At 33.1% G+C, this 24,410-nt stretch overlaps 1 protein-coding gene across 1 annotated transcript in view; it reads left to right on the plus strand.

Annotated features, from left to right (window-relative positions):
• Positions 1–203: 203 nt before the first annotated feature.
• Positions 204–24,410, plus strand: part of LOC118738071 (rho GTPase-activating protein 100F-like) — a 206,717-nt gene continuing 182,510 nt past the window's right edge. The window contains exon 1 of the mRNA XM_036468980.1: positions 204–2,577. The gene's annotated coding sequence lies outside the window, so the exon portion shown is untranslated. The remainder of the gene's footprint in view (positions 2,578–24,410) is intronic.

Consider the following 24,410-nt stretch of genomic DNA (forward strand, 5'->3'; position numbering starts at 1 on the left):
TTTTACTTTTGTTAAATACAAACTGTTATGATAAAAGTATCCTTTGATAAAAAAATTTTAGTGCTTTTAGTGTGGTAAAACGCTTTTCTTTCCAAGTTTTGGTGCTCTTTGAAATTGAAAAGTTGGCAACGCTGAAAAGAATATCTCAAAAGCGATACTTGACTCTCGAATACATTTCGGTCTCACTTCGAGTTGAGCCGAGTGCGTGTGCGGAACAGTGCCGCGCGGAAGTCCACTTATACCAAATATTAAAAGTGGATAAAATCAAAAAACAAAGAAAAATAACCAAATATATGTTTATAAAGTAAACTTGTGCACTTTCTCGAAGAAAAATACAATAAACATTTTTTTATAAAAAGTAAAATGATTACTACATAAGCGTGGCTGATTTTTCACCTAAAATTTTTTCTTATATCAAAGTTTGTATTATATATGTATATACATAAGTGTATATGTATGTATGTAATTAGCAAAAATAGAGGCGGAAATGAAAACTAACGAAAACTGTGGAAAGAGTGTGTAAAGTTACTAAAAGGATTGAAAATCTGGGTTAGACAAATTTTCTTTGCTGATTTAAGTGAACGAATGTAAATGAAAAATTTGGATTGCCGATAACCGCATAAGATGATAAGTATCCTGTTCCACATTTAAATTATCCTGAGTGTGTGCCATTTTTTGCTGCGCTCCCAATAAGGGTGTTCTACTCTCTCCTCCCACAGCACTAAACGCTCTGCATTGCCTCTCTCCTACTCGCTGCGAATGCATTTAGAAAAAGAGGTATTTTATTATACTGAAATTAAATCCTGCAAACACAACTATGATGTGGAGTAGGTTGTCCCGTTCACACATCACCGCTAAGGAAAAATGGCTGCAACAATTTGAAAAAAATATATATGTAATTTGATTTGGAAAGGAATAAAGACCGATTTCAGTAATTTTTTTTGCAGTTTTCAAGACATATCGCGAAAGTCATACATTGTACTGCGTCTCATCGTACTGCATAGCATCACATCGCGTGGTATCGGACGCAACGGAATCGTGCGGTCATATATCTGTATATATATATTAGTACGTATGTGCAATTGTTTGCGTGCTTTCGTATATCGAAATCGAGTAAAAGGACCAAATATGAACGTGAAACGCTCTCGCAAACCATCTCGTGGTCACACAAAACCGCTCTACGAGGCATAAGAAAAAGCTTTGTGCTGCCACTAGGACGCATTCCTTCGCTTCACACATAGCCAAAGCAAAATTTCACACTCCATTCCCCGCTGACACCTAATGGAAAAAAATCAATTTAGTCAAGAGTAATCCTCTTTCATAAAAAGTAAAATACCGAATTGTGAATGTGTGGCCGAAAACTCCGAGTTTGTGCGAAAATTCTGTGATCTGTAGAAGTGAAATCTGCGCTTGTGTGTTTATAAAAGGATTGTGTGTGATTATACGAAATTTGTCCCTGGAGGACTATTTTTCAAGTGAAAAAGTTTAGTATACATATGTATAGGCCTTATCTCTATTAAATGTGAGGTGGAAAAATGTGAAAAGCGAGAAGCACCGAAGCGAAGAAATGGCTACATTTACTCAAAAAGTTGGGCGAAACGTGAAATAGTAGATTGCGCTTCTTGCAAAGCATTGCCATTATTGACCACCGAATTACAACGAGTTTTTCAACAACAACAAATACTATTCCACCATCATCACTGATACCAACAACATCGGTATTCGCCGACGACGAGGTCATCGTCACAGTCACCGAAATCATCCAGCACTAGCAGCCAACACATCAGCGTTGGCCAAGAAAGGCATACCTCCCGTCCAGTCAGCGCCACCCACAGATGCAATCGGATCCAGAGCAATCTTCCCACGATAAATCTTCGCGGTGAAGCTGCCACTTGTCCTTTTCGTAGGAGCAGCCGGCTTAATTTGAATCATAAAGTTCAGTCGAAAGCGAATTGCTTTTGGGCTCTACTAGTCGATTAGTCCTACAAGAAACTATGCTCTTACAGCGGTACATATACGTATATTAGTACGTAGATATCTGTTGGGGAAGCGCGAAACTGCATATCGTACATCGAAATTCTGTACCGTGCACACTGTGTATATAGAACACTGCATACTTAATAGATACATATGTATTTTGTAGTCATATGCACTCAAAGCAAAAGTGTTGGATTGTAATCGTCATCCATACATCATAATCGCTGGCACCATCGTCATTACTAGGGTCTACATTTGCGCCGACCGTTTTTGAGCATACATAGATACACCACCGTTTTTGCGTAATCGTCATCATTGGGTCATCGTAATTGTTGTTGCCTTACCGTTTATTCCCAGTAGTGGCTCATTCAGCGCCGGAAATGCGTTACAGCATCAACGGAAATTAAACAAATTATAGCTGAAGTCGGAGTATAAGTGGAAGTGAAAATCCAATCTGAATATATCGTCAAACGAACGCAGACTCGTCTCAAAAAAAAAATATAATTATTTTTTTTATTTCGCAACGAAAGTTTTTTGTGGCGTTGATGTTATTCGCTTTTCGTTTAGAATCGGGATGTCGCTGCTGCATTGAGAGAACAGGTAATAATCGAAATAATTAAGAAGAGGGAGTTGTTTTCAAATTGTATGCACTCAAGAATTTGAGGTGTCATCGAGTTATGTTTTTAATATGCGTTATAACCAAGGTTTGGATTTTAATGCATTTTGTCTGCTTAGTCGTATCTGTAAACAAATAAAAGAATCACACGTTTCATGTCTTCCTTGATTAAAAATTTAAATTTAAATTTTGCCTTTTTTTTGCCTTTTTTGATTATATTGCCTTTTCGGCATGTTTTGCCTTTTTAATATTTATCTTTTCATAGAAATTCCCTGTATTGTACCAATTGTGGGACTACGAAAAAATTGTCGTCCCGATTTTTTTTTATTTCGTATCAACAGCCCGCATGTACAAATCTGTACAAAAGTACCAATCGTGTGACACTGAATTAAAATGGCCCAAATTTGTAAAAAAAATTCAACAAAATTTTAAAATGAAATAAATGAAATGAAATTTCGTAAAAATTTCGAGATTATATAATTAGATTTCCTAGAAAGATTCTGAATATGTAGTTTTGTATCCGATTGAATTCTAGTAGATCAAGTACAAGTTTCAAATGGCTAAAAATTATGGTTAATTTTTTTAGAATTTTTTAAAGAGCTCAACATTTTTACGAAAGTTTTTGAATATTGCAAAAAGTTGGAAACTGGGATTTACACTATATTTTTATAAAAAAAATAATAACAAAAATTAAAAGCAACAAAAATAATATATTAAAACTTGGCAAAAATTGGTGCGGCTATAATTTTATTGACCACTATTTGTATTCTTTATATAGTTAATCTTATATATAAATAGGCAATCATGTTTCCTTTACACCCCTTTTAAGACTAAACTATACTTCTAAGGTATAAACAATTATATATTATTAGAAAGGAATTTTGATGCTGATGCGCAGACAATTTCAAATTAGTCTAACATAAAGCGTAAAAATTCAATTAAAATGTCACACCAAACCAATACCATATATGTATATATGTACATGGTTGGGGCGGAAATGTCTCCTAAATGTATGCTTTGATATTGATGCTTAATTAAAGAAACGTGCTAAAAGCAGTTTAGGAATAATATCGCCGTTTAAGTAGAAAACCGCGTATCGTGATTCTGCAAAACCGCGTAACTGACATTGGCTGCCAAATATTGGATTTGCTCACACAAGCTCTTGGCTCAATCCTTATCCATTCGTCCTGAAATATACTAGCCAGGCATGCGATTGCTTTATAAAAAAGAGAACCCTTTTGAAATATGAGTGGTTTTACGCTCTAGAAAATAGTTTCTACAACTTCACATACGCGGTTTTGGATTTTGCTGATACGCGGTTTTGCATTTTGTTGATACGGGGCTTTGCACTTTAAACGACGATATGTAGAAAAAATTATAAACATAAAGGTAAAAACAAAGATAAATATAAAGAAAAAGATAACGATGAGGATACCGACAAAAGTATGTAAAGATAAAGATAGAGGAAGAAAGATTTAAGTAAAGGCAATTATAAAGAAAATAATATAGATCGAGGCACAAAGACTCAATCTGGGAACTATTGCAGGATCCTAGATATTTTCGGGGTTCTCGGAACTTATCGATATAACAATCGATATTTTTGTAGACTTTGTTATCGATATTTTGATCGATTTTGCTATAGATAATTTTTATAGATTTTGTTATCGGTTATGTTATCGATATTTTTATCGGGTTTGTTATCGATTTTGTTATCGAAATTTACGGATTAGCCAATTTGCGTATCTTACACGTACAAGGTATCGTAATTGAAAAAGCATTTTTGCACATTCGATAGTTTGAGATGGTAGCGAAGACATGTGTTTTATTGTTTTGTATTGTGTTCCGTTTTGTTGTATTGGTTTGTACTGTATTTTGTTGTGTTGTTTTGTGTATGTAGGCAATCAAGTTTAATTTACATCCCTTTTACGGCTAAACTATACTTCAAAGGTATAAATAATTATATATCACTAGAAAGGTATCTTGTTGCTAACGTGCAGACAATTTTTAACTTTTCAAATTAGTTTAACATAAAGCGAAATAATAAATTCCAAAGTGACACCAATACCAATGCCATATGGGCGGAAATTCCTCCTAAATGTATGCTTTAATATTGATACTGCTAGGCAGGAGTTTAGGAATGAGATGTATGTATGTATGTACATAACTAGATTAAAGGCTCTGTTATGCATACTTGGCATTGCATGCCCTGTATACCATTTTTACGTAGAAATAAAAAACCAACAGATTTCTTCGTAAGGAAGAAGGTAAATTTAAGTAAGTAGAAGAAGAGAGGGATAAATAAAGTAAAGAAATCTAAACATAAAGAGAAATAGGAAGGTATATTTAACGACTTAATATAATAGTAAAGGTGAATATTTAGATAAAGAAAAGAATACAGATAAAGATCTGAATTAAAGTCAAGGAAGTGATAAATATAAAAATAAAAGATAAAAAACGGCAGATACAAAGATATAGATAAAGGTAGAGACGAAAAAAGAGAAAGAGAAAAAACTGAAGAATAACATGCTATGTTGTGTAGTATTATGTTGTATTGTATTGTGTTTTATGTCGTGTTGTGCACTTTTGTGTTGTGTTGTGATATGTAATGTTATGTTGTGTTATGTTAAGTTAAGCTATGTTATGTCATGTTATGTTGTTATGTAATGTAATTTTTTGTTATGTAATGTTGTGTTGTTTTATGTTGCTATGTTTTGTTATGTAATGTTATGTTGTGTTTTGTTGTGTTGTCTTGTGTTGTGATATGTTATGATATGTTATGTTATAGTCTGTTATGTTGTTCAACGCATTTCACCTCAATTCGCTTCAACACTCAACTAAAACCAAGTCGGCTCAGCACAGCCCACCTCAACTCCCCTTAATTTAAAAGGTTGAATTTCAACCGCTGGGCGAAAACTAGCATATTTAATTGGACATGCATATATTTACATTGCACTAAAGTTTATTACTTAAAAATTTTGTAAATTGTTAGAACATTGAACGAGTGCTTAACTTAAACAGTGTTTTAATCTAGTAGTCAAACTTCAAAAAGGGCATATTATATTTCAAAAAAGGTAATTTTACTGCCTTTTCTCCCAAGAGGCGATTTCGTAGAGGCTGCACTGTACAATTCATGGGCGTCGCCAGAATCGAATTTAGGGGGGCCCGACATATAAAAAAAATCCAAAATTTTCATCTTTACACATTCATGTTTCTATTTAAAAAGCAGACGTGACAATTGCTCAGCAAACCGGTTAATCGTTTCTGCAATTATTTCACATTGATTCTCTAAAACAAATGTTCGATGTATTCTTAAAATGGTTTAAGCATTTAAAGTTAAATTTTATAGGAAATTAAACTAACAATTTATTAAAACTAGTAGTAACCCCCGAAATACGGGTGAGTACTTAGCTCAAATTTTATTTAAAGAACTTCGTGAAAGACAACAATTAATCTTGTATAGCTAGACACCTGATAACCTAGTATATTTTTTAAGCTCTTAAAAGACATTACTCTACTCTAAGCTTCGTGCAATGGGCCATGAGAAAACCGTCATCTTTAAGGTATAGTCCAACCTTTCACAATATCTGGTATTAGTCTTAATCTGAAACGCAATAATCATTGAAAATTGGCGCCGTTTATGGTGAAAAGCATTTAATATCACACTTTCAAACTAAAGCTTTCTTAACCCCAGAAGCCTAATCTATTCGGGAGTAACGTAAAGCCTTAACATACGCCGTAGAGGCTTATGTACTTAAAAGATAACCTGTGAGCTAAAATATACTTAGTCCTGTCTTATTTTTTTTTAAAGAATATAAAGTTGTCAGTTTGACTAATAATAAAACATAGTTTTATTTGTAAAAACTATAACCACATTTTTTTTAAAACAACAAAATAAAAAGTAAATTTTGTGTTAAAATTAAAAAAAAATACCCATTCCGTATACGCCTCGCAGACGTAGATTTATACTTTTAGGGTTAACCCTTTCAATTTTATACTTTTTACAGGTCTATTCTGCGCTGGTAACATAAAATTTATAACCGGTAATTAAAATGTCTGTCAATTTTTAAACCTTTTTCGCATTCTGTGCTCTCTTGTAACCGGTAAATTTGGTTATTATTTCATAAGCTGGTCACAAAATATTGCCCCGTGAAATATGCAATACAGGAATTTCCACAAATCTTCATAGCTGAGTTGCTGAATATTTTCACTGCATTACCAACGTACCTAGAATCGCGGTGACAAGAAGTGGTAACATTTTTTGGTAATAAAATTTTCTGGTCAGAAATTCTTCGGTAACGTGCAGATTAGACCTGTTAATGTAAACAAAATTTCTATCAGCTGTTCGTCTAACTTGCAAGTGTCTGCAAATTTTCTGTTCGCGTACTATTTTGGATATTTTTCTATTGTGAGAGAACAGATGATATTTCGCCGGAATTTCGCTGTTGGACATTTTTTACTGGAGATTTTAAACGAACGTTCCTATTGACTATCCAACATTTAACAGAATTGTTACGAACTGCTTTAACTGACCTAAAACCAGATTTTGAAAATCTCGCCAAAGGGATCTTTTGAATTTTCTTTTATATCTATCTTATGTACAATAGAATAATAATAAAATTAATGTTTTTCATTTTATTTAATAATAATTTAATTTAAAAATAAAATTTTTGTTTTTCTTGTTCTTTTTTTTTGGCTCTTTGTAGCATTTAGAACTTAGATGTGGCTCTTTTCGGCCTCGGCCTTGCCCACTCCTGCTATATACATTTTCATACAAGGCAGGATTAAACAGTATTAAAAATAAGCTGCAGGAACACAACAGCTGAGCTAAGAAGCAATGACATGCTATAACAGTATGAGATGGAATGACATGGCATAGCAATGCCTGAAATTTTTGAAAATGACATATCAATAGATACGCTGGGAAGAAGTTAAGAAAATGTTTAAATTTATATTTTGTTACCTACTTCACCGATTTGAAATCCGAAAACTATACCTTTCATGAGCATGAAATGGTATTATAACTTTGGCCCGATATTTGTAAGTACCAGAATAAGAAGAGATAGACTCATGAAAATGTGTACTTACAGTATCGGTCATATCTATAGCACGCCATTTCAAAGTGATATTGTGTGCCACTTATATTTATTTATTAATTTTTAAGAATTTTCAATTAACCCTGTGGGGAAATCTCTAGTTCTAAACTGGTGTGCATGTAGTACGTTTAGACCCAGCACTGGTTCGCGATAAATCTCTTTTGCATACAAACAACTGGCGAATTTAACATGGCGATGTCCTAGGAAGTGTCAATTGCCCCCCGCTGCATCCCTTTTTCGATAGTTCCGAACTAGTCCAAAATTCTATAGTTCAGAACCAGTTCTAAAATCGACAGACGAAAGAAAAAAGTATCATGATTTTTCAATCTTTTTGGTTCTTCCGTGTGTGCGATTTTACATTATTTTCAAAGAAACGTTTTTTTCAATTTGAAATTAAATTTGTTTGAATGCTTGTAAGAAATGTACGTTTACATACCTTTGGCTTTAGCTGACTTTGCAGAGGTGCTCGCTGTTATTTGTTACATTCCAGTTGGCCCCAAGATGTTAGTATGTTAATACAAAGTTTTGTTTTGTATTACCAAACTATGAAATAGCATCTGCGAAGTGCAGAATGAAAGTGCATTTGAACGAAAAAGCCGCCAAACTCATATCTATGTAAAGTAAACAAGCCCCCGCTGCATCCCTTTTTCGATAGTTTCGAACTAGTTATAAATTCGACAGATAAGATCTAGTTCGTTCTGCGTCCCTTTTTCTATAATTCCGAACCAGTTCTAAATTCGTCACTTTAGATATAGATTTCTAATGAAAAAAGAGAATTAAAATAGTTTTTATAAGAGACCCACATTTCGCTGATTTTGAACTGGTGGGGATCTACTTACTATCGGACTGGTTCGTTTTTGGCGATAAAGATCTTGTACGGAACTAGAAATTTTATGCACCAGCCCCGGTTTCCCTGCAGGGAAAATTTGGTTCATTCTCAGGCAAACCCCATATATACCCAAGTTTAACAATTTGTAGAAAACTTCAAAAAAGTGCAACAAAATTTCACCTAAATTTCAAACTTTTTTCTCGGAAGTGTTAAAATTTTTTTGAGTACACAGTTTTTTAGCCCCTTCAATTTTAGTCTGATAATGTGCAAATTTCAAGTGGCTACTAATTACCGTTAATTTTTTAGAATTTTTTTTGTCACATTGGCTTCCATATAATGAATAAACTCAATTTATTTGTATATGGAAGAAAACCGCAACATCTTTGGCGAAAAAAGTTCTAAAAAATCAACGGTTACCTTTAGCCACTTGAGACTTGCACATTATCAGACTAAAATTGATTGGGCTATAAAACTGTGTATTCAGAAAAATTCTAACACTTCCGAGAAAAAAGTTTGAAATTTATATGAAAATTTGTTGCACTTTTTTGTAGTATTCTACAAGTTGTTAAACTTGGGTTTATATGGGTTTTGTTAGAGAAAGAACTATATTTTAATTGAAAATTCTTAAAAATAAATAAATAAACATAAGTGGCACACAGTATCACTTTGAAATGGCGTGCTATAGATATGACCGATACTGTATGTATGCCACCAGAACATCGAGCTGAGCCGACTTAGGCTTATGGCAACCCAACTTCAGTTGGGTGGCTACTGGCTGAAATGGTTTTACAGATGGCAGCTTCAAGCTGGCAACTGAGTTGCTATATTGGCAACTGCATTTTCGTGGTCGCTGCTTGCTTTGCTGGACATACTACTTATCCGTTTAGCGCCTGAAGTTAAAAGCCGGTTATTGTCCGCACGCTGGTTAGACAGACTCAGATGCGAAGGTGTAAAATGATGTGAATCATTCGCATAACGAATACAAATGCAAATATTCGTAACATCCCTGGTATGTACATATATAACAAAATTAAAAATTAAATGCCTTTTTGCCTCTTTTGAAAACTCAGTTACCTTTTTTTCAAGGTTTTAGTGCCTTAAAATCCTAACCCTGGTTATAAAATACAGTTACACAAAAAATTAAATATACGGTGATTTTTTTTTTTATATTCGCATGTTTTTCATGCTAAAAGATGTATATCAACTTTTTATTAAAATATTGTATATATTTCAACAAACACTCTATAAATCTAAGTTTCAAAATGTGGACGAAATTTAGAAGGATTCTGCAAAGTATCATCAAAATTGCAAACTATTTTATAGGAATTTCTAAGTATGCATGTGCATAATGTGCAATTTTCAAATGCCTTAAAAGTGGTATATTTTCATATAAAAGAATCTAGAAAATGGGTAGGACAGTCATAAAAATTTATTCAGAAATCTAGACGGGTTTAAACGCATTTGAAATTAGTACATTGTTAATCTAAAATTGGATGGAAAACTGTATACTCGATTTTTTTTATAAATTCTTATCAACCCGGCAAAAAATCGGAAATCGCTTTTAGTGGTTACGTGTTCTAGAAGGCATAGCGTTATAATGCCTTCGAGTTTTTTCGCTTCCTTTAAGCATTGCCGGTAATGCAAAGTAGAAAGTCCTACAATATTTTTTTTTATTTCGCTTCTCTGCTTCGTTTCGGGGAATGCAAAGTAGATTGCTGCATCGTAGCAGGGCTGCCAACTATCCTTAGCTATGAGGTGCCATATAGTGGCTAAAAAAGTGCCAAAATGTGCCAAGTCGAAACATAAAAGTGCCAAAAATGGTGCCATCCTTTTTAAGAACCACATTTCTAATACAAAAGTGTAATGCCAAATAAGATAAACCAGTTGAATAATCTTTAGAAATTAGAAAATTTTAGTTGAGAAAAAGAAGAACACGCAAAGGATTTCACAAAAATGTATTGTGACTATATTTGAAAATTGCCTTTCTTGGACTAAGTGCCAAATTGAAAAATTAAGTGCCAGTTGATGTAAAATAGGGCCAAAAATGGCGAGGTTTGAGCCAAGTTGGCAGCCCTGCATCGTAATCAGCTGAAAAATAGAATGTATATCCAAAAATTCTTTTTCAAATGTTACTTTCTATGGAAATTTGTCTCGCATAAAAATGATGTCTTGCTTTGTTCAATTTGCAGCGAAGTTGAAGTCAGTCAATGAAGTAGAGCTGGAAAAGTATCGATGGTTGTGGCCATTGATAGTTTCGATAGTCGATAGTCACAACCATCGATAGTATCGATACTATTGAAAATGACCACACTAATGATAGTACTATCTATAGTTTTGATTAAAAAAGTCCAAAAATTAAACATAACAACATTTATTGAAAATTACATTATATTTAATTGCTAAAATATATCCATATTTTTGTTGAGGAACAAAAGTTTATCAAAGATTTTTAGCTTCGACCAGAATCTACGATCGCAAATTATTTGCAATACTTTGTGAAATGTTCTTTCCGACTCACGAGAAAAAGCAGGTACCGCCGGCTTTTACTCTTATACGGCGTACACGGAGCGTCTGACTCGCGAGTCATTTATGTAAGTGTTGACCAGGGATGTTAATTTTTCGGCTTTTTCCGATCCCGGGATTTTCGGGATTGCGTTCTCATAATCCCAGGATCCCGGGATTAGTCCCAGGATTTAGGTATTCATTACTTTTCAACAAATTGATTAGAAAAAAATGCTTCTATATAGTTTGAGAAGCTCTCCTACCATGAAATAAATAATAAATAAATGGGTTTGAAACCTACTTTTTTTATTTAAAGTGGCGTTTTTATTTTTTCTCTCTGACCGCAGGATTTATTTTGAAGGACTTTGTTATTTCAAGGATATGATTAATTCCAAAAATTATAAAAAAATGCAAAGCAATGTAGAATAAAAATATGGGTATCAAATGCAATACGAAATTTCTTTAGAATATAAAATATTTTAAATTTTTTGGATTCACAAGGACGAATAGGTAATTTTTAAGCTGACAAAGTAAGAATAACGAAATTCGAGGATGTTATCGAGTTTATATAAGCCCCTAACATATACATTTTTTCAAAAACAAATATTGCGAAATTTCAAGGATAAAATTTTAAAATGACATTTCCAATATATACAATATATACAAGCGAAGGGCACTAGAAACTTGAATCTGTTAAAATTCTACAGGATTTCCCCATTAATTTTATACCCGTACTCTTCTCTAAACACATTTCTCTGATCTTTTTAAATCATTTTTGAGTTACTGACGTCAGAGTGAAAAAATAAAAACGCAATTTTACTATATTTGGCCATGGTTTCGCGAATATATTGACATTTGTGTTTAAAATTTACTATCGGGGAGTGTTATTTGTATAATGAGCTAGACATTTATACAAAAATATTAATTATTCAATAAAAAAAGAAAAATAGCCAATACTGGTCAAGAAAAGGAGTTTCTATTATTGTCATCAGTGCAAATTACAAATCCCGAAAAACCCGGGAACACTTGCCAAGAATACCGGGGTTTCCGCGACCTTAAAAATTCCGGCATCCCGGGATCCCGGGATGAACATTCCTAGTGTTGACCCGCCTTCGACTACACACAGTTGAATCATTCAGAGTCATTCCAGGAGTCATGCCGGTGTAACTAGCACACATTTGTTTTCACAAACACATCCCAACCGACTCGCGAGTCAGACGCCCCGTGTATGCCGCCTATAATGTATGTATGAGTGAAAACTATCGATAGTGCTTACAAAACCATCGATATTTTCGATAGTCAAAAACCATCGATACTATCGATAGTGCCATCGATAGTTTTCCAGCTCTACAATGGAGTAAAGTACAAGAGTGAGGAAGTACAATTTTAAGCTTAATTAAATATGCATGTATGTACGTACATATCGATTTTTAAGTAAAATCTAAATACCTAAATACATACATATGTATGAATGTATAAAAACTGATTTATAAAAATTTTAATTAATTTTAATTTTTTAAGACATTTTCTGATTTAAATTTAATATAAATAAGTATGTACTTATCTAGGCATTCTACATTAGTTTCTTTGTCAGGAATTTTCTATTCGCTTCTCTGGATTCTGTTTATCCATGCGTTCTCCCTTCGTCTGAAGGTAATGCTGCGGGTAAGGGCTTCTGACATGCCCATGTTAAAATAATGCCTTCTTTTTTGCCGAGAAAAGTTTGCAATTTTGATGGAACTTTGCTGAATTCTTCTAAATTTCTAATACAGTTTGAAACTTTTGGATCCTTAAGGTGTTAGTTAAAATAAAAACCATATTTTAATAGAATATTAACCAAAAATGTTCAACATTGCGAATATTAAAAAATCACCGTATACTTAATTTTGTGAGTAGCATACATATTTTTATTAACGAACATTTCCAAATTTACGAAGGAAAGTATTAATCCTGAACGGAAATTATTATTATTTATTTAGACTTAAAATTAATTTTGAGACTGAAGGGAGAATTGGCAAACCACTAGTGGCCATGATTATCGGCTCGGTCTCTAACATATATGTATATAAGAATATATAAAGAAATTTGAAGAAAAAGTGAATACAAAGATGTAAATAATAAAATAATCTATAAGTTATATTGTAAGTTTATATTGTTAATTTTGTACTTGTTATAAAGCGAAATTTTTCTTCAATGTTATTGGGCAACAGTTTTGTTGAACAGGTATTGATGCGAAGCAATAGTGTGCACCCAGCCTCATTTACGAAAATATTTTTATTTGGTTTTTTTTTTATCGTCGATAGGGTATAGGGATGGCTGCAATTAATCGTTTTACGATTTAATTGTATCGTAGTTTTTTGTTTCCGCTGCTGTGTTGTAGTGGTAAGCAGTGCATGGTCTGGGTTCCAGCTCTGGTCAAAGCAACGTCTCAAAAAAATATAGAAAAAGATTTTTTTCTTAACAGCACACATTAGGTCAAATGATACATTTGGCTGCGCGAAATTTCAATGTCGTAAAGGCAGTTTTACATTATTTTTGGTTGTTATTCTGTAGGGAATACTTCAAAATAACAGAAACTTCACTTAGTTTTTGTAAAATAAAAAACACCGTTATACAGCAATAAACCAAAGTTATACTTTATTTTGTAAATTTCAAGTCATTGTTTTTGTAAAGTTCGAATAACTAAAGGAAAATTTTAAATGGGAAACAAAACTATATCTATGTGAGAACCTATGTCCCAATTTAAGAAAGTGACTTTTTATCATTTGTGTGCAAAAAAACTTACTTATTTGCATAACCTCAAAAATTTTCTGATTTATTTCCATTTATGATTTTATGTAAGCTTTTACAATTTTGTTAACTTTCGGCAAACAAAATGGAATCGGAAATGGATAAACTAAAATGTAATGAGTTGAATTTGTTTTACTTAACTTGCCGTTTTAGCCGTTTTCAAGAAAAACTGTTTTTTCTGGGCTATCATGCTATCACAAAAGGCAAGTTGTTTGAAGTTTGGCTGATTGGATGTTCGAAAAAAGAAAAGCCTTTTCGGTTGTCAACCATGTTGAAAAAAAGTTTGGTGCTACTGATATTTGCGAAAGTTCCATGAAACTCTTAGAAGAAAAACGCGTATTTTTTGCAATTATTTATCAAATAAATATGAAAATTATGGGAAACAGTTTGGAAAGGAGGCTAAAATAGTTAGATCTAAAACACAGCGTTTCTTGCTTATGAGGTTCTTTTCGCAATCAAAAAGCCAACTGTGTCGACCATTAGCCGGATTCTAACTTTCGCTATCGCTAAAGTGCTAAAATAGGATAGCTAATCTTTTTCCGTATTTTCAGCTATTTCCAAAAATATCTGCAACATTTTTTGGTGATAAATAATCCATTTTAATGGTGATAAATAGTGAAAATGAAAGTATTTGATAGCAAAAAAAATAGCAGCCTCAATTTGGATTACATTTCATCTCCTGTAGCGTCGCCGAGGCTATGTTGCAAATACAATATTGAGAGAATTTACGGACTGAAATTTCGAATTTTTTTTTATCAAAGTGAATAGAGCTTTGAACACTGTTTTAACAAATTAGTTTCATAAACAATCGTATTCTTTTCAGGAAGTTACCAGCGATTTTTGGTAAATGTGTCACAAAGCCACATATTTATTCTGAATATAAATAATATCGGTGGAGAATTTGGAAATACTGAAACCTCAAGTGAAAATGAAGTGTTTTATGAAGACTATCTGCTTTAGGAATCTCTCCTCAAGACATATCTGCGAGACATGTAGTAAATATTTTTCTGTTTTTAATTTAGGAATGTCGATAATGCCATAACTAATCGCTAGAAGAAACCATTTATGTACATGTGACCATACTTATTTTATTATGTAGCTCATTTTAAAGGGGTGGGAGTTGAATATGGTAAGAAAATAACTTGTGACAAAACCGAGCTAATTGGCCAACTCCAAAGATACAAAAATCCCATTCTCCTTTGGAAAACGCCCTGTATATCCCATTTTAAAATTCCAAAATCTCATTTATGAATATTAAATATTAGAACTTTTTAAGAACAATTTACATAAAGACCACATGTTGATTTTTTTAAATATTCGTAATGTTTTTCGAGCTAATTTTTTTTTGGTATTTTTCTATAAAAATACCGTCCGAGGTTTAACCGAAATCATATGACACATTCACACTTTATACAAAATTTAGGAAAACTCAACAAATTTTCGTAAAAATTTCAGTATTATTTAATCTAATGGCCTTATTCATAAAAAATCAAATAAGTTTAAAGAGTTTTACAGAGTGACGTTTTCATACAAATTCTCGATTTATAAAGCAATTATAATGTACTTTATTTTTTGTGAATTTGGGTGTAAAATATTTTTGGGTATACAGTTCTACAGCCCCAACAAATTTAGTGTAAGCAAGTTTCAAACGGCTTTAATATGAAATTCATGCTTTTATGGGAAAAAGTGCAAAAATCCTATGTGCGCTGAATAGTGACTCGATCCACTAGTCACAAAATACTATCCCACCCGTCACAAGCTTAAAGTTTTTTTTTCACATATAATAATGCCATAAGAGCATACATAGACCTTATCATTATACTAACTACATTAGAGAAAGCCGCTATGCAAGAAATATTTTGATATAACCATTTTAGGCAAACGAATCCATCCACTCAATCGTTGTCTCAGCCGTCACTCTTAGGGAATATGAAAATTTTCTGTGTAAACCATATAACTAAGTTTCTTACTTTATTAGTTTCGTATTAAACTGATATTTGAATTCAGATATTAACAGTTTGAAACTTGAAATTAAGGGTTAAAGAGAAATTACTTAAAGTTTGAGGAAAAAAAGTTTAAATGTACCACCCGTCACGTTGGAATGAGCAGAAAATACAAAAAAAAAAAAAAACTATAGAACCATAAAATTGTATTTAGCTAAAAATCCCATAATGATGCGCAAAATCCCACGCGCCCTTTTATGGTGCGAAAATCCCAAATTATGGGCCAAATCCCACGAGTTGGCAACACTGATACTCATCATGTGAACATACAAAAAAGCAGAAAAGTCTGTTTTACAAAAGCCAAGTCTGTTTAAAATTTTATTTACTGCCTTTACACTTGTTTTAACGTTTGCCACGTTTTTACATTAAAATAATGCAATATTTTAGCAGCTATAAATTTCGCACAGAAAAAGTAATCATTTGACCGAATGTGCAGCGGTCGTCTCTTGGCAGGCAGTGGCAAACTTCCGAGTGGTTTCTGCCATGAAAAACAGCTTTTCATGAAATGCAATCGGCGGCGAATAATTATCGTATACAAATTTTATATAAATTCAACAAATATTGAGACGTTGCTTTTTAAGGCAAACAATTTTTGAAAAAATGAGAAATTTTTTTTTATTACCAAAGTGCTCGAAAACTGCTCTAATGATTTTGTCTTGGTTTTCTTTAATCAAAAAATTCAAGTTTTTTCCTTTCGTTTGGTATATGGGAAGTATTGGTTGATATCTTCTAAGTATGCTTATTTTATTCAAATATATGGGCATAAATGATTTTCCATACAAAATCAATAGGGGTATTCTCTGAGTCTTGCAAAGCCCTTGCACGGTGCACGGATTGCACGGTTTGCAAAGCTGTCCCATATGAAAACCGGTTTTTACCGTGCAATCCGTGCAATCTGTGCACCATGCAAGGGCTTTGCAAGACTCAGAGAATACCCCTACTTTGTCATCATTTTGCAAACACATGCATGCATTGGAAACGAGAGAATGAGACAAAAAGTGTATGTGTGTAGGTATTTCGGCTCTTGAGTAACAGATGGCTCAAAATTTATAACCTAATCGCAGCGTATGTATGTAATAAATTCGTACATACATACGTACATATGTATGTATGTTGATTGCAGTTAATGTGGATCTGTTTTTCTTTTAGTAATCTATGTATGTATGTACATATGAATGCATAATATGCGAAAATTTTTTCGCCATATCATATCTGTACCGTTCGTTCGATTTTACAAAACGAGTTATCAAATTAAAGGGCTTGGCCTGTGGATGTGCAATAACTTCTATACTGAGAAAAATAAATAAATTCAAATTATATTTAAGTTAAAACAATTTTTACACTGTGAGTGTTGAATAGAAATGGTTTTGAAAATGCTTTATTTCTTAATTATATGTAGGACGGTTGCCACCTGTTTCAAAAAGCAAGTTTGACTTAAATAAAGGCAGAAAATTGAAACGTATATCCTGATATGGATGTCAGACGAAAGAGGTTGTAGTTTGGAAATATTTTGCAGAGTTAGATCCAATATAAGTAATAGGTTAAATAAATTACTTCAATATGAAGTTAAATCAAAATTGCTTTGAAGAAACTTTATTTCCAAACTGCATGTAGGATGGTTGCCACCTGATTTTATAATTAAATTCAATTTGAATTCAGAGTATTACATAATTTAAATATATATGTATCACAATACAAGTGTCAGACAAAAAAGGTTTAACGAGGTTTTGGGTTAAAAATAATTTGAACAGGAAAAGTCGATTTAAATTAAATTATATGAAATATTGAAATATTGGCGTCAAACAAAAAAGTGTTAAGAAATATTTAGTTTAAGCATTTAAAGAGGTTTTCCACCTGTGTAAAAAGTTAAACTCAAATTATTTAATAGCTCAAATGAATTATTAAAGTATGGGTCTAAATTCACATGGGGTAAAAATGTGTTTCTGAACTTTATTTAAGAGGGTTGCTATATGTTTGAGAAATTAAATTCAACTTGAATTAGGGGAACTAGTTACACAATTTAAATATGTATCATAATATGTGTGTCAGTCGAAAAAGGTTTAACCAGGTTTTGTTTTTAAAATATGTTATTTCAACATATTTTGGTTAAAAGAAAAATTCTGTTTCTTTACATTACCAACGCTATGAGTACATTTAATTAAATCTTCTTCAAAAAAGGCTCAGGCTACAATTTTAAAAGTAGTTCTTACTATCAATTCGATATATACAATTTTTCGGGATCCCGGGATTATGGCAAGTAAATCCCGGGATTTTCGGGTCCACAAAAACATCGTGATCTCGAGATTGGCATCCCTAATAAGTAGTCGCGGCAACTGTAACATAACCTCAAAAATATTAAGTTCAATTTATAATAGTGAACAATCAATTTCATAATAGCCCAGTAAAATAGATATATGTGCATCAATTATTGTTGGTTTTGTTTCTAAACACTTGCTTCTTTTATTTGTGTTACATTTGTTTTGATTAGGTATTAGTAAGTCCTATTTAGTAAAACATAAACGTATTTCAAATTGACATTTTGTAAAAAGAAAAAAAATTTGCTCCATTTTTTTCATAGAAAGTGGATATATGTGCATTGCGCAAAATGTTTAATTTGTAAAATATAAATATATTTCTATAAAGGTTTTTAAATATTTTAATATGAAATGGAACCGCCATGTTGGTCTGCGATTAGTTTCAGTCGGTGTGGCATTGAATTAGCCAATTTTTTTAATACGGCAAGTCTATCTTCTCCCATTCCCCTACAATTGCTTGCTTAAGCTGATTCAAGGCGTCGTATTGCTTTGTAGAACCGAAAATTTTTGCAGACAGAATGCCCCACAGATCCTCTATGGGATTAAGATCCGGACTTACGGCCGGCCACTGTAACAATGGGATATTGCACGATTCGAAAAATGCCAACGTACACTTGCAACGTGTATCGGTGCGTTATCCTGCTGAAATATCCAATTGTCTCCATGAAATTCTTCTGCAAATGAAATGAGCTCAGAATACAATAACTCGATGTACATTTGCGCGTTCATACGGCTTGGTACGAAGCAAATTGGAGATTTTCCTTTAGCGCTGAAGGCAGCCCACACCATAAGGGATCCACCGCCATGATTTCGCTTGTAGCAAGTCTGCCGGGGATGTCGTGGATCTCTCCAATACTTATGATGTCCATCTGGGCCATCTAAGTTAAAGTTCTTTTCATCGCTAAATATAACTGTTTCGAATTTGTCGTCCCAGAATTTGTATTTTTCACAGAACGCCATGCGCGCCTTTTTGTGTCGATCCGTTAGGCGTGGCTTAGGCACTTTACACTCATAATGGAGGTGCAAGTCCTGCCTCAAAATTTGTTGAATACGTTGTCGCGTCACTTGAAGACCCAATTCCGCCTTGATTTTGGAGTAACTCATCATATCATGCGTTGCCAGCTGGCAAAAACGCCGTTTGGTCCGCTCATTTACTGTAGGTTCTGGTCCGCTACGTTTATTTATCTTGTAGCCTTCAGGACTCTTTAGGAAACTTCTTACAGTATTCCGATGACGATTTGTTACAGCAGCAATTACGCCTATTTTTATTCGATCTTCGTTCATGGTCTTAATTTTGATCTGCTCTTCAACTGAAAGTTCGGTACCACGCGGCATTTCGAGCTAAAACGTTAATTTGTTTTTTTATTTATTGTGATAGCGTATTTTTGTATTGTTGCTTACAAACCTGTTTTTTACGATTATTACTTAGATCGCGGAGATGTTTGCACTACAGCACTCGGAAAATAAATGAAGCATTTTGCACATATATCTATTTTCTATGAACCTCGCAACCTGTGTCCGCGTTCAATGCTAACGGTACCATAAAAAATGCAGTTATCAACTGAATGTACGTCGAATAGAAACAAAACGTGAGTACAAGATCATACGTACTCAAACAGAAACAAGCAGTTATTTTTATTCGAGAAAATCGAAAAACAGTTTCTGCACATATACCCATTTTACTTAGGTACAGTTAAATTTTTATTTCTAACGTAACTAAATTGACCCATAAAGACTATCATGTGAGAAGAGGTCCGCATCTAAATCTAAACCACACTTTTCAAAAAATTAACCTTGACCATTATTAATTGTGATTGCGAACCCCAATCGAATTGGAAATCGCAAACTTTTAAATTGAAATGGTGTCTCGGTCGGAGTCACGGGAATTCGGAGGGGGTGAGGACATCTTCACCATTGAAAGGTCCCGGCGCTTCCACAGGGTCTTCATCAATTTCTTAACTGAGAGTGGCGTGCCGTTGCAAAGTTTTAGCTCGTTCCCTGAGCCAATGGTGATTCTTATAAACTGAATATTAGGAAACACTATTTCGATCAGTTCTCCTTTTGATGTTAAAAAGTTACAAAAATTATCAGGCAATGCAATTCGTTTACTACAATGCGAAACAAAATTTTGGAGTTATTGAACCACCCTCGTATTATAAGCTTTACTGCGCTGACTGTAAGAAATTTCTGCGTATTACATTAAGTGTAATTTATTTTAATAAAACTCATAAAATACCTTAAAAATAGCCAAAAAATAGGAGGTTTTCATATTTTTTTCTTTTATCTAACCCTAATCAAAATATTTTCAAACTCAATCCTTCTTAAACCAGAATATGATATAAATGCCTTAATTTAAGTAAACTCTGAATTTTTAAACAAGTGGCCATGCTTATATATTTAGTTATAAATGTCACCTTTTTTAAGCCATTTCGATTGGTACTCATATTTGTAATAATTCATTTAACTTATTAAATAATTTGAATTGAATTTAAGTTCTAGAGAGATGGCTTAAGCCACTTCAAACTCTTCAAAAACAATGTTAATGTTTAGCCTAAAAACTTCTTAACACTCTTTCGCTGAACACCCATATTTTAATATTTCGTATAACTTATGCATAATTTAATTAAATTATATTTTTTCAACAAATGGAAACTCCCTTTAAAATTTGTTCAAACTACAAACTTCTTAAACCTCCTTCGTCTGACACCCATATCTATTGTGATACATATTTCAATCTTACTTATTTCCCTTAATTCAAATTGAATTTGATTTTTTAAACAGGTGGCAACCCTCGTGTATGTAGTTTGCAAGTAAAGCATTTTCACAACCATTTGGATTAATGCTCATATTGTAATAATACCTTTTGCGCGCAGTGAATCGTACCCAGGCCCACCCTCCTTGATCCGTTTGCTATCATCACGCAGTGAGAAGTATTTCTTTATAGAAACGAATTTGCTTCTGCTAATGCAGTTTTCAACGGGTGCAAATGAGTTTTTTCCCGTTGATTTTCAAATTCAGGTACCGATAAGTAATTGTGCAAACATTTCGGTATATTTACAATTAGAAGCTATCTCATGGCAGAAATATATTCGCACGTTTGCCAATGCCTGCCGAGAGTAGGGTTGCCAACATTTTTTAAGAAATTTATAGTACTTTAAAAAAAATCTGAAAAAATACAGTACACTTCAAATATATATAGTATTTTTTTTTAAAGAAAAAGTAAAAATTATTTTTAAGGCTACTTCTTTTTTCATTCGTATGCATTTCCTCTATAAAAAGGTAGATTTCTTTGAAAGTATCATATGCTATATCGCAATCAATACTTAAATTGATATAAATCAAAAGTTCATTAGTAAGATAGTCGCTATATTTCTCTCATCCCACCAGTTCACAATCTTAATAGAAAAAACTCTTTCTGTGAATGCCGAAGTTGCAGGAATAGAGAGCATGAGCGAAACAATTTTAAGTAAATTTGGTAAACCTTTCTAAGTATTATTAAAAATGTTGACATTTTGATCTGTGGACCCTTTGTTTTAAAGTATATTTCTTTTAGTATTGTTATTTCGGTATAAATGTCATCCATTTTATAACATTTCTTTCTTGGAAATGTCTGAAATACATTTATATTTATAACTGAAGAAATATAGTATTTTTGCATACTATATTTTTTACAACAGTATATAGTACGCAGACCTAAAAAATAGAACAATACTATATATTATAGTATGGGTGGCAACCCTAGCCGAGAGTGACCGCTGTTAGAAAAAACGTTTTCTAATTTGAATGTAGCCTCGAGCAGGGATCGACCGCAGTTCCCACGCACCTCAAACCAGAAGCCACAGTGCCCGTCGCAAGGTTTACTATAGAGCTTTAAAATTATCCAAATTCCATGGAGTAAATTTTGTAGCTGCCAAAAATCTGCGCGTAAAAGATTCGAACCAGGCATACTTGTAAAGATCCGTCTTGATTTAACTACAGAGTTTTTCACTTTCCACAGCCGCTAAAACTAAACGTAGAGAACGTGATATTATTAAGAGCACATTCAGGTTAAAAGCTGTACATTCTTTTTGATTTTAGTGGATTGAATTTTAAACCCATTTCAAGTTCTAACCACTGCTTTCAATGATTTCTGTAACTTATTAAATAAATTGAGTTTAACTTTTAAAACAGGTGACAGCCCTTTTAAATATTCTTACTGTTCAAGCTATATATTTCCTAAAAATACATGTAGCAACCTATTTTAAGTAATGCATAATTTATTAAAATTCGACTTTTTAAGCAGATGGTAACACTGTAAAAATATTGTCAAACTAAAAACATGGTAAACTTTTTTCGTGTGACACCCAAATATAGATATTTTAATTATATAATTCCTTTAATTCAACTTGCATTTAAATTTTGAAACGGGTGGCATACCTGCTACATGTGGTTTTTTCAAAGCCATTTTTAATGATGTCTGTCGATATAGTATTAACTCATTTTACCTATTTTATTTATTGAATTTAACTTTGTAAACTGGTGGCAACCCTCCTGTATATAACTAAGAGTAAAGCCTTTTCAAAACGATTTCAATCGATTCCTATGTTGTGATAATTCAACAAAAATGAATTTGCCGATAGGCTTGGAATTTTATCTTTGAAACGCAACATTTTTCTTTAAAATCGCTTCATTAGTTCTTGTGCAATAAGCGTTTTCGTGAAGCTCTAAAAATTACAACTGGGTAATTGCGTGGCAAATCAACCAATGGTTGGACTCGACCCCTTTCGGATTGGAAGCAATTTGATGAGAGGTTTTCTTTCAACATATAATTAAGTTCCACCAACAGAAAAAAATGGAAAAAAATGTTTGCAAAAGTTATGCGAAATTTCACAATTTTTGCAGTTTTTCAAGATAATTTTTTGAATATCTCAAAACCTATTATAGCGAAAAAAAACATCTTAGACTCGTTTTAAAGAGGAACTTGTGGCTACAAAAATTATTGTATTAAAAAAATATGTACATATATTGGAAAAAATTAAAATGTGCTAAATTTTTAAAATTGAACAAATCAAAATCAAATATTTTTTGGGATTTTTTTTTTTTTGCATGGTATTACTTCTGCATGTTCTTAAAAGATCCTAAAATTTTCACGGAGGTGGTTTTTGTAAGATATGAATTTTTGAGTTTTGGTAAAAACAAAATTTTTTTCGCAAGCTATTAGTAAAATATTTCACATTGAAACAATTTTAGGGTCATAGAATCTAAGGCGGATGAGACCAACACATATGTGTAGTGCTGGACTAGTGTAAAAGAACCCTAAGAATGTTTTCAAAAAATTAGCTCACTTTTAAAAGCTTTAGCCGATCAAAGTTAAGCTTTCTTAGCGTATTTTTCCAATTTCTTTGCATACGAACTATTCAGAACAAGCAAAAGCAACAACAACTATGACACGAAGCAACTGGAAGGCTCGTCGCCAAAATAGTATGTAAGTCGAACTGAAGCATTCGTAGGTAAAATATTCCTTTATCTGTGACATTTTTTCTATAAGCATGCATTAGAACCGCCATTTGAATTTATGGAGGCGTTTTTGAATATTGGAGTGAACATGTTGCTAAAATTTCACTACTTACATCATTAGGTTTGTTTTTCTACTCGAGCCCGCGGGTATCGGCGGGTGCCCAAAACAGCCCAGAAAGCGTTCCTCACGCGTATACCTTGCACTTTTGGATCGTAGATGTCTTCTTCTTCGTGCCCGAAAGAACCCGGACTTTTTTCAGGGCAAAAATGTGCAAGAAGTCAATTTGAAATAACAGCTGTTTTATACATCCGATAGTAAATTTTGTAAAATAAAAAAAATGGAAAACAGAACTAAAAGTTCAGAAATGTAGGTATGATTAGCTATATAAAATAAATGCACATAAAATCATTGTTTAGAACTGATTTGTTGATTCCGGGCACGAAAAGTGTTTTTTGCGTTCCTCACGCTCTGGGCACTTTCGGTACCGGTTGACACACTTTTGGCACTTGTGAGAGAGTAACTTAGTTTTACGCCCTAATTACTGAAACAGCCCGGAAAGCGTGTGGAACAAACTTATTACATGCAGCTTTTTAGGCAACAGTTTCAACAGCTTGCGATCGTGCCGGGCTGGGCCTAACCGACTTTTTTCCGTGTGTGTACGTACGTGTTTTCGAATACGCCTTCTTAACTCGTGCCGGGCCGGACCGGAAAAATTAGGCGCGTGCCCGTCTCTAGTTCCCAACGAGTCCTAAAATCGATAGACGAAAGAAAAAGTATCATGACTTTTC

The sequence above is a fragment of the Rhagoletis pomonella genome, unplaced genomic scaffold, assembly GCF_013731165.1.
Source record: "Rhagoletis pomonella isolate Grant_MI unplaced genomic scaffold, Rhpom_1.0 Rhpom_scaffold_00004, whole genome shotgun sequence".
In the NCBI taxonomy this organism is placed as follows: domain Eukaryota; kingdom Metazoa; phylum Arthropoda; class Insecta; order Diptera; family Tephritidae; genus Rhagoletis; species Rhagoletis pomonella.